At 51.2% G+C, this 13,051-nt stretch overlaps 1 protein-coding gene across 3 annotated transcripts in view; it reads left to right on the plus strand.

Annotated features, from left to right (window-relative positions):
* The window catches only part of DPP6 (dipeptidyl peptidase like 6), an 839,060-nt gene that overhangs the window by 306,132 nt on the left and 519,877 nt on the right, over positions 1-13,051 (plus strand). The window lies entirely within an intron of this gene.

Below are 13,051 nucleotides of genomic sequence, written 5' to 3' on the forward strand. Positions count from 1 at the left end.
CCCCTGTGAAGACGCTGCTCACTGTTTTCTCCTGAGAATGTCAGACTCCCTGCAGGGGCTATAAGCTTCAATTGTCATATAGGAATCCATAAGTCTCAAGTCAAATATGACCCCCTGTGTTGCTGCCCCAGCATTGCTGGGCTGTTGTTATAATCTGTATGTCCAGTGATCCTCAGATTGCAGACCCTGAGCCCAAGAAACAGAAGTTTGTGGCCTTAAATGTTTATTTAAATGTTGGCAAAGGGATTCCCCCTTCTACCATGTTCCCATATAGTTATTTCACTAATCTGGATAAACCATTATGTGATGATTGCATTGGTACTGAACAAGAAGTCTAATATCACATTTCCTTTCTATGTAACGTCCTTCCTGGGATTAGCAGTGTTTCAGTAACTACCCGTTCCTCCTGGAGACCAGCCCTTGGGCCTGCCGTCCTCCAACCAAATGGGCTGGTGCTCTGCAGGCCGGCTGCACACCTTCCAGCCGGGGCGGTGTCCTCACCGCCAGCCTGGGTGTGTCTCTGCCTCTCTCCTGGGATGTCGGACGTAGAATCCTGAATGTTTATGTGGCAGTCCTTGATCCCCTCTGCTTTTTCAGATCAGGTGAATAAGATGCCTTGAATAGTAAAGGTAATATTTATGAGATAGTGGGATCTGCCCTTTCCCAGCAAAAATAAAATCTCTACTCCTTCTCTTACCCGGCCTGCTTGACAAACAGGAGCTTGGTCACAAAGAAGCCAAGGAGGGGCCGCGTACATCTCTGCTACTTACACAGCCCTGCATGGTCCAAAGCGTGGGGAAAGGCTCCAAAGGCTGAGTGCGCTGCACAGACGATTTACACTCCTCTGCACAAACATGACCCTGGCTGATCATATCAGATGATAAATCACATGTGGAGAGTTTAAGTGGTCACCCATTCCAGGGCTCTGAGCAGCAGAGATAGGACTTGAACCCAGGGCTTTCACTCCATGCTCCAGGTTCCTTGAGCTACTGCATCTTGGCTCAGTAGTCAGAAGACCATGCATAAGTAAAGCCATACTCCTCGAGGACATGCACTGACTCCTGTTAGGCCCTTATGGGTTCAGGCTGCATTTTGTGTGTGTGTGAGCTGTAACAGGTCACCTCTTTCCACAAGGACTTCCCTGTCTCAGGCCTTCCAAACTCACAGTGGAAAGGCATTGATTGTTCTCTACAGATGATCTTTAAAGGAGCCAGGAGTGCCTGTCTGGCCTCTGGTGTGCACACGGTCATGCAAGCGTCAGTGCCCTGGGTTATCTGTAGTCTAAACAGCCAGGACAGAATTTGTGCGCTAGACTCTCTGGCCCATCCCTCTGTAGGTTGCCACTGATGGGCAGGGAAGGATGCAGAAGATCTCGAGAGGTCATCACCCAAATCCAGGGTACCCCACACTTCGTGTGCACCAAACTTTGTCTTGGCTGAGACTTTGGCATTTCTAATACAAAAGTTAGATTCATTTCTAGAAGGCAGAGAGAGAGAGAGAGAGATGACTTAGAAAATACCTTAAAGGCAGACAGTTCATCTTAAACTACCTCTCTTTGTCATCTTGGCAGTGAAATTACTACCCTAAAGGACCTGCAAATGCAGGTAGACCCCATTTTCTAAAGTTCACGTGGCACGCTTCACTTTTACAAAAGACCTACATTAGTACCTGTTTTGGTAACCAAAGGAAATTCTGAGAGGATTTTCACTTTTATGAGAAAATGCTAGGGAAATGAGCGTTCAGCATTTGCTTTGCAGCAGCTGTTAAAGAGACAGCGCACACCCCGAACAGCGAGGGGGCCCCTCTAGCTTCTTCCCCAGAACCACGCTCAGCACCACAGTATCCAGCTGCCAGAGCTCTGACCTGTGTGGGCATCTGTGCTTGACCTTGATTTATTTTGTGCATCTGTCAGCAAGATTTGTGCTAGAGCATCAGAAAAGCCTAAGATCTGGGGGTCCGGGAATGCCCACCAGATTTTCCATGTGAGTTACTGGTGAATGCTGCTTTGCCATACACACCCGGGTGTCACAGGGACACTCTGCCCTTGGGCAGTGGGCAAAGCCTGCACTCTGCTTGGCCCCAGCAGGGAAAATGCCAAAACATGTGAGTCATCTGAGCCCAAGAAGTTCCTACCCTTCTGAAAATGACCATCCGTAATTAAGTGCCTACAAATCCCAACGTTAAAATACTTCTGTAAAACCGGCAGAGGCTGACCTGCAGGGGGACAGTCAGGAGCCGCCCAAAATGCCGCAGCACACGGGGCCGCCCCCTCCCGTGGGGTCTGCTCTCTGTCCTCCTTTCCTTTTGAGATCAGAGCCCTTTTGATGATCCTTTATTCTAGTTTCCTCTCTGTCCAGGCCTGGGCGCTCTTTGCTCTGTACTTAGCCTGTGACCTTGGTTTCCGAGCAGATGCCGTTGCTCACGGACTGGCGCCTGGAACCCTGTGCCCCCCACCTCCCCGCCGCCCCTAATGGTCCTGGGTGCACTGTCATCCTTAAGAAGCCCTGGCAAGAGGAGACCAAGCTGAGACGTACCAGGTCTCCGCTCCCACCTTTCCCCCATTGCTGTCGGCCAGGATCTAAGATCAATCACAGAGGTAGGTTCTAGGGAGATGGGGGCCTGTGAGAAGACCTTGTGGCTGGTGTCCCCGGCACAGAGGGAGGTCCCCCAGGGGACCCCAGGTCTGATGTCAGTGCCTGTGCAGCTCAGCTCAACTCAGCTCAGCTCAGCCCAGCCTTGGGCTCAGGAAGCCTGGAATCAGCCAACAGGCTCCAGGTCCCATATTCTTTTTCTCTCCTTGCAAAAACAGATAAAGTGATGTCACAGCCCACAAGGTAGGTTTCCTACAAACACCAAAAGGCAGATTTTTATTAACCAAACTCCAGCGTATTTGGTAGCTCTTCTGGAGAAAAGCATCGTGTGGCCCTACAGAGCCACCTTTGCTGGGTGAGTCAGGCGTGTCATTCGGAGTAACACATCAGGAGGCCCGTGGTGATGGGAGATGTGTGGCTGTGAACACGAGATGACACCCCCTGCCACTGCCTGAGATCCATACAGGCTTTATTTTTTTCCTCCGAAAGAAATGCTTTTTCTTGTAAAAGACACACACTAAAAATTTAGAGGAGATAAAAACAGTAGAGTATCGTCCGCCTGGGCTCACGCCTTCGGCATCGGTCGTAGTGTTTGCGGGAATGCTCCTGCTGCCGCGAGAACACAGGCTGCCTGTGGGGCGGGTGCGCCTGCTGCGGGCACCCAGTGCCCGGCCTGGGGGTCTGGGGGAGCCATGCAGGAGGTGAGTCTCTGGGGCTCCAGGCCACGCCTGTGCTGCTGGAGAGACGAGATGCCGGGTCCTAGGCTTCGGCCTGCCTTTTTTCTGAGAGGGACACTTTACTTAATTTCTAGGCCAAGGCCAGAGCCGCAGTCAACACAAACCTTCCCAGACAAGCCATTTGACGGGGGCGTTGTCGGCTCTCTTGGTCACCTGTGAAAAGTCAAAGAATAGAGTTTAGCCTTGGGGGGTCCGTGAGAAGGAGCCCACTGAGCAGGTCAGCCTAAATCTCGCGGAGTTAACCTGACTCAAGGGGCAAAATCATCTGAAAACTGAAAGTACGTAATTTTATCTCTCAACATTTATCCTGTGTCTTAGCCAAATATACTCTGGTTAAACATATGTTCTAAGGAAGATTTCATTTAATTATAAATATGGTTTTTTGTTTTTTTGTTTTTTGTTTTTCCACCTCCTGCAAAAATATGCTGGGGTTAATCTTCTCAAAGCTCAGAGACAACGTGGTGAAGGGCAGAGACTCAGTCTGCCAGGTAACACACCTGGGTGAGGTTAGGGCCTTGCCGGTGCCCAGGAGGGTCTGGTCCAGAGCTGGGATTCACCAAATGTGTCCCTGGTCTGCCTGAGACCCTGGGCGTCCTGTGCACGGGCTGCAAACTAATGCAAACATGAGGCTCAACACCATGGTTCTTCCAGGATGAGTGACCTCCAGTTCCACAGATGTTTATTTTTGTATATACGTAGAGTTGCTAAGTGCACCATGGGAGCCTGTTGAACTGTTGAATATATAGATGAAAACAGGTGCAGCTGTGGGGCAGCGAGGACCGCCTGTGCCCCCCACCCACCCCGAGTCTGGTCCCCGCCGGGTGCCTGGCGAGGCCGCAGAGCTGTTTTCAGCACCGGAGGCCGAGCTGAAGCCCCGCCACTGGGACCCTGTGCTGCCAGCATTTGGAGCTTGCCCTAGTTTTCTGTCGCACTTATTTTTGTTTTTATCTTTATTTCTTTCCAATTTTAAATCACCCTTCAATTACCTTCAGCATTTTTAGTTTCGTTCATTGGCTTAACCGCATAACCCGCTACGGTGTGTTAGACTACATAGCCGTTCCAAAACAGCTTCGTCTCAGATTTTCCCAAAAGCAATTTATAAGATTTGTGTGCATTGTAGTTCAAATGTAAATCATAAATGCCCCATTAGGAAGGCAGGTGTACTCATGAGATTTCCAAATGGACTGGCACAGGAGTGCTTTCTGACGTCAGTGAACTTTTCCAGTGGGATTGGTGGGTAGCTGGGTTGGGAGGTTGTTTATCCTAAGAGCTGCAATCAGAGAGGCTTATCAGCCCCAGGAAAGGATAGGGGGCCCCACCTGGCTCCGTGGGGTGCAGGTGGAGGCATGGGTGCCCTGGGGCACAGTGAGGGGGCCGGTCACAGGCTGCTGCAGCCAGTGCGGCCCCCTCCCCCTAACCCCAGGGCTCACCTCTTGCCAGCTGCCCTTGGAGACAGGAGGCCTCCTCGCTGGGCTCCTGCTGGGGGCTCAGGCCCTCCTCCCGGGCAGTGACCTTTGAGACACTGCTGACCCTTCCACCTGGACTAGCAAGGGGCATGGCCCTGTGGTTGCTCGCCACTTGCCATGCCCGCCTGCCTGCTCAGCTGCCCCCAGCAACCTTCACATTCTGCCTCAGCCTCTTGCTCTGACTGGCCCAGCCCGGCCTCTGTCGTGGTCCGACTGACAGGCTGATGGGTGCCCAGCCATCCAGGGAGCACCTTTCCAGTATAGGTTATAGGTGCCTAGGTTTTCTAATGCAAGGCCTTTAAAAGTCTCTCTCTCTCTCCCTTCCTCTAGGAATTAGGACAGTGAACACTCTCTCTCACATCCATTATTTTTCAGAGTGCCAGAAAGGCAACAAATGACTGTGTAATCACCTCCACAATCCTGTCTAAAACATCATCATTGTATCTGACTGAACATGGTGCTTCACCCTGACCATCCCATTTCTTTTACAGCTTCATTGAAATAAAATTTATATAGCATAAAACCCACCCTTTTGAAAGGTACGATTCAGTGTTTTCTAGTATATTCACAGAATCATGCAACAATCACCTTAGCCTGATTTTGGAGCGTCTTCGTGATGCAAGAAAGAAGCCCTACGTCCGTCAGCTGTCCCTTCTCATCCATCCCTCCCCCAGCTTCCCCGTCCTCTGATTAGGCTTTCACGCCTCCACTGTCCACCTGTATCCTAGAACTGGGACCATACAGTGTGTGAGCTTGTGTACATGGCTTCTTTCTCCTGGGACAGTGTTGTAAAGATCTGTCCATGTTGTAGCTTGTGGAGCTTCACTCCTATTTATGGCTGAATAATACTCCATTGTATGGACAGAGTGTGTCTGTCTCTCCATCCCCTTGATGGAAATTTGGGTGGTTTCCACACTTTGTCTGTTACAATAAAACTGCTGCACCCGGGCATGCCCAGGTATGTGTTCCCAAGGACGTGACCGTTGGCTTTTATGTGGGCGGTCTGGAGGGCCAGGGGTCAAGACCCCTTGCTGTAGGCTTGCAATTACAGAAGCACGCTCTCCAGTAAAGATTCTGGGCACCTATTTCTTCCCTTAAATCTTCTTTCTTCTTGTCCAGTTCATTCATTCATTTGCTCAGCAAATAAAGAACTTGTGCTATTTACCATGCACTTTGCTAGGTTCTGGTGATACCTTAAGTGGCCATTTTTATGCTTTTCAATGAACTTGTATATTTTATTCCTCAGAGAGAGAATTTTCTATATTCTAAAAGTAAATTGTGTTTGGCAATATTGGCACCTCCTCCTCCGGGCATCAGGTACTCATGCAAAATAAACAATTTCAGGCTATTTGGTTCTGCTCTAACTAATGCCTCTTCTGTTCTTTTTCTTGTTCAATTCATTTTTTTTGGGTGTCTTACAATTCTTCTGCCCTTGGCATCCCCAGAGCAGTATCTTTTGCAATATTTTAAAGAAGCTTGGTTTCCCTGCTAGGATTTGGCCTCTTCTTCCCGCTCTTAAGTACAGTTGGAGTTCACACCCTCACTAAACTCATCCAGTTTGAGACTTTCGTTCATTCTTGGTTTCAAATATGTCAATCAGAGAGCCTCAGTAAGCAGCGTCCTGTGCCAGGCCCCTGCCAGCTGCTGAGGGAAGGGCAGAGCGTCCGCGTCCCAGGGCGCACCTCCCGCAGGGCGTACGGGTGCTGGGGGGGACGGGCTGCTCTGAGGCCCCCTTGAGGGCCACCTCTGGGTCTCCTTCCATGAAGCGTCCTTGTTGGAGGACTAGCAAGGCAGAGAACCCCGAGGGTGGAGCAGAAGCTGGGGAGCCAGGAGGGAGCATGCAGGCATCCTGAGGGGGAAGGAGAAATGGTCAAACGTGGGCAAGGGGTGGGGAGTCATGGTGACCAGGGAGTGGCCGGCAGCACAGATCCTCCTCTGGAGAACTTTGGAGAACGCAGGCCTGGGGCACCTTCCCTGAAGTGCTGATTGCACAGCCCAACAGTGGATCACAGCAGTGCGTGTATAAAAAGTTTCACAGGTTGTCAGGCCGGGGAGCCTCTGTTCTTGGGGATTGTCTAGAAGCTTCGGCACCTACCACTTGGCATGCCTGCGCCCCTGGCGGGAGGTCTAATGTGAAGCTTCATAAGACAAAGAGAACATATTTTGGCAAAAAGAGAAAGTACCTGCACAGCATTGTTGGGGAGACAGCGTATGCCCACTGGAGACACGAGGCTGTGCGTGGAAGGCACCAAAGGCCAGCACAGACATTCAGCTCATAGGCTGACATTGGAAGCAAAGGGCAGTCTGGGAACCAGCGGTCCAGAAGTCTTGGTGTGAGAAGGAGGCCATGAGCCTGCATTTACAGGATTGTTCTAAGAGCAATGCTCTGCACCATCCCGTCTCTTCTTCTGCGTCTTCCTCCTTCGTGTCCACTTCTTAATTCATGTGCTCAACAAGTAAACACAGGGAGCCCTATTTGCGAGGTGGGTCGCAGCAGTTGTTGGTATCATCAGGGCTCCTGCAGTCTGGCAGGGGCAGGAATGGTGCATGGAGCTTCCTTTGTTTACGTTGCTGCCATAGATGTCACAACAAGGAGCTACGTGTGTGTGTGTGTGGAGGAAGGCTCGCCCCAGAGGACATTTCGTGGCTTCGGGGGACAGCCAAGAACCCACCTTTCTCTTTTTCGCCTTCATCTGTTTTCTGCTGCACACTCTCCTTTCCCCTTCCCGCCCTGGCCCCTCAGCCTGCTAGTTCTTCCTGTGCATCAGCGCTTCCCCAGTCTGTGCATCTCTCCTCTTTTGTCCCGTGTTTCTCACTAACACTCTGAGCCAGACTAATAATGGGTGACTTCAGTAGAGAAAAGAGAAAATGTGAGCATGAAGCAGTCTGTGTGTGGTTATGTTTGGAGCGAAGAAAGCTGGAAGGTGTTGCACTGCACACATTTACCTTGGGGCACTGCAAAGACAGGAAAAGGGTTTCCAGTCCTCTGAAATGGGGAAACAGCCTGTCTCCTCCTTGGCCTCACCTCCTCCCCTGCCAACAGCCAGTGAAATCTCAATCTATCTCCTGGCCATCGCCCTGGCCAGGAGCGCCCCCAGGCTATCCTGCCCTAGATTCTGACACCTTGGGCTAAGAGCACGGGGTCCTGGAAGCAGGACTGTTCATTGGCGGGTCTGCAGTTCTCCTCAGAATCTGCTCTCATGGGGTCAGATGGGCAGGCAGCTCACCTGTGCAAATGCAAATCTGTTTTCTACTTTTAAGTTCCAAATTTTACATAGGACAAAATAAGTATCTTTTAAGTAGTAATTGAAAGTAAGTCACTCACCTGCTTGTCTTTGAAGGAAGCCTTACTATTCCTAGTCAGCAAGGATCTATTATCTCTCTCTTCTCAACCCAGCCCTGTTCCAGTCATTTGGGGCCAGCAAAGAGGGAGGTATTTTCCACCCAAGAATTTAAAATTAAATTGCAAGTATTGTGTGCTCATCATGCGTGGATTTTGGTGAGGGAAATGTTTGCCCATGCACCCCTGTCTGTCCACGGTGTGGAAATGGTCTTCAGGAAGGCCACCACCTGGCCTACTGCCCGGTGCCCACAGTTCCTGGTGGTGTCAACCCTGCCTTCAGGTCAGGTAATTAACGAGAAACCTTACAGTTATTCAAAGGGACCAGCAAGTTTTTTAAGGCATTGAGGGGAGGGTGGGGAGATAAATAAAAAGTGAATACTGTGAAATATATCACCCCAGACTTGAGAGCTTAGCCACATGGAAAAACTAATGCTTAACAAGTGGCATTTTGTAGGAAGCTCGTCAGATGAGTGCCCAACGTCAGCACAAAGAGGGGCCTGTAGGTGCCAGGGACGTCCTGAGCGCAGCCACCGTCAGAATGTTTTAAGCTGACATTTGCATTTCTTAATGTGATCTTACTTGCTGAGGTAATGTTTTTTGCCCAAGGCCAACGATCACTCGGAAATGCTTTCATATTTTAAGATAGATCTTGAGATTTGAGGAGTCAAACTCTTTGCATAAGCATTGTTCAGTTTCCAAAAGTGACTGTCCACTGAGGGGTTTCCCCAGCCACTCACTGCTGGCGTTTCCCAGGACAGCTAGCCGACTGCGCGGCGTCTGCTGCATCCCAGTACATGCACACCCTTTGGGGGCTGTGGCCACGCAGTATTTGGTAGCCGAGTTCAAGGGGCATTTGTGCTCCGTAGTCAGGCCCTTCAACATTTGCTCTGTGAGGACCCAGCAAGAAGAATCCACATTTTTCTGGATTAATTTAGTTAATTTAGTGACTTTGTCATTTTGCCAGATGGCACTCACTATTTATAAACTGCTCAACACAAACGACTTCTTTTAATCTCTCCAAATGCCTGTAAGATAGCTACTATTATCCTTATTTTTGAGAAGAGTAAACTGAGGCCCGCATGGGATTGCGTGTGTGGCTCAAAGCCGAGAGCCTGTCACTGGCCGTGTGGAGACCCTCCGCGGCCCCCACAGGGCCGACAGTCTGCGGGGGCCGCGGGCACAGTCCGCTTGGAGCAGATGCTCGTGTGCCTCGCCCGGCACAGGCTGGCCCGTCTCGCACCTGTCAGGCGACTTTCCTTCTGATGCTGCTTTCTGGGCCCCATCCAGTCTCATTTGGAGCCTCTGTCAGTGAGTAAATCTGTTTCTCCCTGTCAGATTCGACTGAGGCAGATACAGACACTGGGGACAGACAGACTGCCGCAGGTAACACCGGGGAAGCCGGCCTCCAAGCCCTCGAGGAGCAAAGCCACAGCAGTTCAAACTCGTGTCTCCCCAGAGGTTGCGGAGTTGACAGAAAAGCAGCTCGGGGTACCGAGGCTCTGAGACCGCTGCCGCCCAGGCAGAGGGGAGCGCCCCGAAGGCCTTATTATTCCTGCTCTGGGTAGATACCCAGAAACAATAAATAAATGAGCTGTTTTACCCAGGCCAGCCATCCGAATCCAGGGACACAGGGACAGACAGACACGTGAACGCACTGACCACCCCGGCAGAGCCTGCTGGTCCGCCGTCCCCAGAGAATGGGGCGTGGGGGTGGAAAGAGGCCATGGAACCCCACTGTGTCGTTCTGGGCCACCCCTCACCCCCTCTACTCTGAGGAGGGGCAGTAGGCGCTGTGATCTGTCCTTCAAGCCCTGGCAGAGGAGTGATTGAAACCAGGCCTGGTGTGTTCCAGCAAACGGCTGCTCTCCAGGCTGGGACGGAGGCCGACCTGTCAGCAGCGGCGTTTCACACGGGCCTTTATCCCGGTCTGTAAAGTTAACAGTCTCTTAATCATTGAGTCTAACTTGACTCGTGTTCCCTCGGCCCCAGGACTAGTCAGGTGTTGGGGCTTTATGGTGACTTGTCAGGGGAATGTGGAATGTATTCCTGCAGTAACAAGACACCAGCCATGGTGAGCCTTCATGAGCACCCGCCATACGACAGCACAAGAGAAGCCCTCAGGAAGCATTAGCGATCAGACTCCGGCACTGCCCAGTGACAGTGCTATGGTCCCAATTTTTAGATGAAGAAATCAAAGTTTAGATAGGTGAGTTGGTCAGTTATATTTTTTCTAACAAATGATTGAGACCCAACTTGAACTGCTCTTATCTAAAAAAAGGTCAAAGCTATGGATGGGGCCGGAGCACCTTAGGGATGGTTTGACAGGGGCTCGGTGAAGCTCTGACGCCTCCTCTGCTCCCTTCCCCCACCTCACTCCCTCTGCTGCCTTCTCCGCTTGGGGAATGAGAGGACATGGCCACCTGCTATCCTCAGGTCTCCTGCAAAGAGGAAGAAGGCTTCTCTTCTCCAGCTCCAGTTTGGAGAATCTCAGGCAAGAATCCCGTTGACCTAGCAGAGATCCTACGCCACCCCTTGAAGCAGTCCTGTGGTAGGTATATGGTGCTCGGATTGGTCCTGAGTGATCGGACCACCCCAGGCAGCGGCGTGTGGGGCGCAGCCCATTGCTGGGAGAGGGGAGGCACGGGATGCGCGAGCACAGAGCGAGCTGATAGGAGGCAGCGCGTCACCCCGGTCACCACTTCTACGTGCCACGAACCAGGTGTTGCTAAGCCAGATTCTGGGAACCTGCGCTCCAGTTCCAGTGCCATCGTGTGCCTGTAGAAAGATTATTTTACTCTCTATAGCTCAGTTTCCTTAACTTTAAAATGCAGATAATAGCATTTAACTCATAGGTTAATTGATTTGGTTATTTGGGTAAATCAAATGAATTAATGCATAACAGCAGCACTAGTACAAAGGAGATCTTCACTCATGTTAGCTATTATCACCATCACCACCACCACCACCACCACCATCACCGCCGCCGCCGCCACCACCATCATCACCATCACCACCATCTGTGGTATGACCATAAGGAGCTAAGTGTCTTGTCCAAGATCCCTCCAACAGCCAGTGAGTGAAGCCGGGACTTTTATCAAGGTTCAGCTAGAGCATATTATGCATGACATCCTCTTCCTCAGAGTCCCCAGCCCTTAAACCCCGCACCCCTCCTTCATTTTGTAGGTCGTGCCGATGTACCGGCTGGAGCCACACTCAAAAGCCATCATAATGTGGCTCCAGTCAAAGCCGTCTTTGTCGCAGCTCACGGCGGGGGGAGCGCCATCCCGACCGTGGGCATGGCAGGGGTGGCACGGCCGGAGGCCCCTCCTGGAAGGGCCCACCTCTTGGAAGCCATCGCCCTGAGGGGTTCAGGTTCCATCTCCCGAAACTCCTCTCTACGTCCTGCCTGTTACCCTTTACCCCCGAGTTGTTACTCCTAATTTATCTTCTGACCCACACTGGACATGCTGCTTAGACCGTCCCCTGCTTCTCAAAGCCGCTTCCCTGTAGGTCCATGTTGTTGTCTGGATGTGGCTGTTTCCGTTTCCGTGTCCCAGGCTCTTATTTACACAGGGGCTCAGAAGTGGTCTTTGACCTCAGGACCTGTATAGAGACTCCTTATTTGTTATGATTTATTATCCTAGGCATCGCTTAGGTTTCTGATAAGAGCTGGCTGCCTGTGGCTGACCTTTGCCCGTGACCATGGCAGGGTAAGAGAAGAAGGAGGAGGAGCCTAAAATGCAAATGAGCAAGCCACAGACACAGAACATGCCAGAACAAAATTTTTTCCTTCTAGACTGGACTCTATGGCTCAGTTCACCCTCTGTCACTGGGTCAGCATCTTATTTTCCCCCAAAGCCTGGGTTTGTATTGCTAAAGTCACTTTCTAACTGGGAGAGTTGGTTGGCCAATATGACCGGACTCATAGATGTTTAATCAGTGGTTGGCTCATGCTGAGAAGAAGTGGCCACACCTTTGTGACAGCACGGCCACCTTGGGGCCTCACGCCACCCCCTTCTCGTCCTGCCACTGCTGGTATGTGACGACAGAACCAAATCAACTTATTTATCGGCCTACAGCAAGAGCCATGCTCTCTGAGTCTAGGTAACTGGGCTTTCCTTTGATGGCCTAGGTTCTTAGGCCTTGGGCTGGTCGGCTGACTTCTTTGGGCTTCCTTTTCTTCTCTGTGAAATAAAGGGTGGGGCCACGTGGTTTTTAATGGCTCAAACATCAAAATGTTCTAAACAACTCTGCCGCCCATGTAGTGCCAATAAAGCTGGAAGTAGTTTGCACAACCTCCGACCCTGGGAGACTCTAGGAGCAGGCACTGGTCCATCCTTGTGTACTGCTGTCCCTCCTGGTCCACCCCAGCACCTGGCACGTGGTAGTTGTTGGATAAACATGTCGGATGACCACGTAGCCATGGCCTTTCACTCCCGGAGCTGAGCTGTTAGAGTCAGTCATTCGCAGTCATAGTCTAGAAAAGCCCCTGAGGGGCTCTGCTTTTGTTCTTAGTACCTCTCACTTCCTTCCTTCGCAAGACCCCGCCTGATGGGTAGGGGGCTGACTGAGTCTGAGTTCAACTGAGTCACCTTTATGCCAGTTTCAAGAGCTCATGTAAATCAAGCATCTGCTCGAAGCCCATTACCAACCACAGCTGCAGCCCCGCCGTCTACCTTCACTCCCCAAAGAGTAGCGTCCTTGCCCAAACCAGGGGCCTCAGTGGGGAAACCCCCCGACTCCCTAGTTTTCGCATCTTACTCCAAGATGGTCATTTCTCTCATGAGCATATCTAACATTGGTAAATTATTTTCTATTTTTCCTCACTCACATAATGAACGAATTCGGGTAAGCGTATTGTTCGCATTGTACAGATGCACACGGTGGAATGCAGAGAGGCAGGTGACCCAAAGA

The sequence above is a fragment of the Manis pentadactyla genome, chromosome 7 (genome assembly GCF_030020395.1).
Source record: "Manis pentadactyla isolate mManPen7 chromosome 7, mManPen7.hap1, whole genome shotgun sequence".
Lineage (NCBI taxonomy): Eukaryota > Metazoa > Chordata > Mammalia > Pholidota > Manidae > Manis > Manis pentadactyla.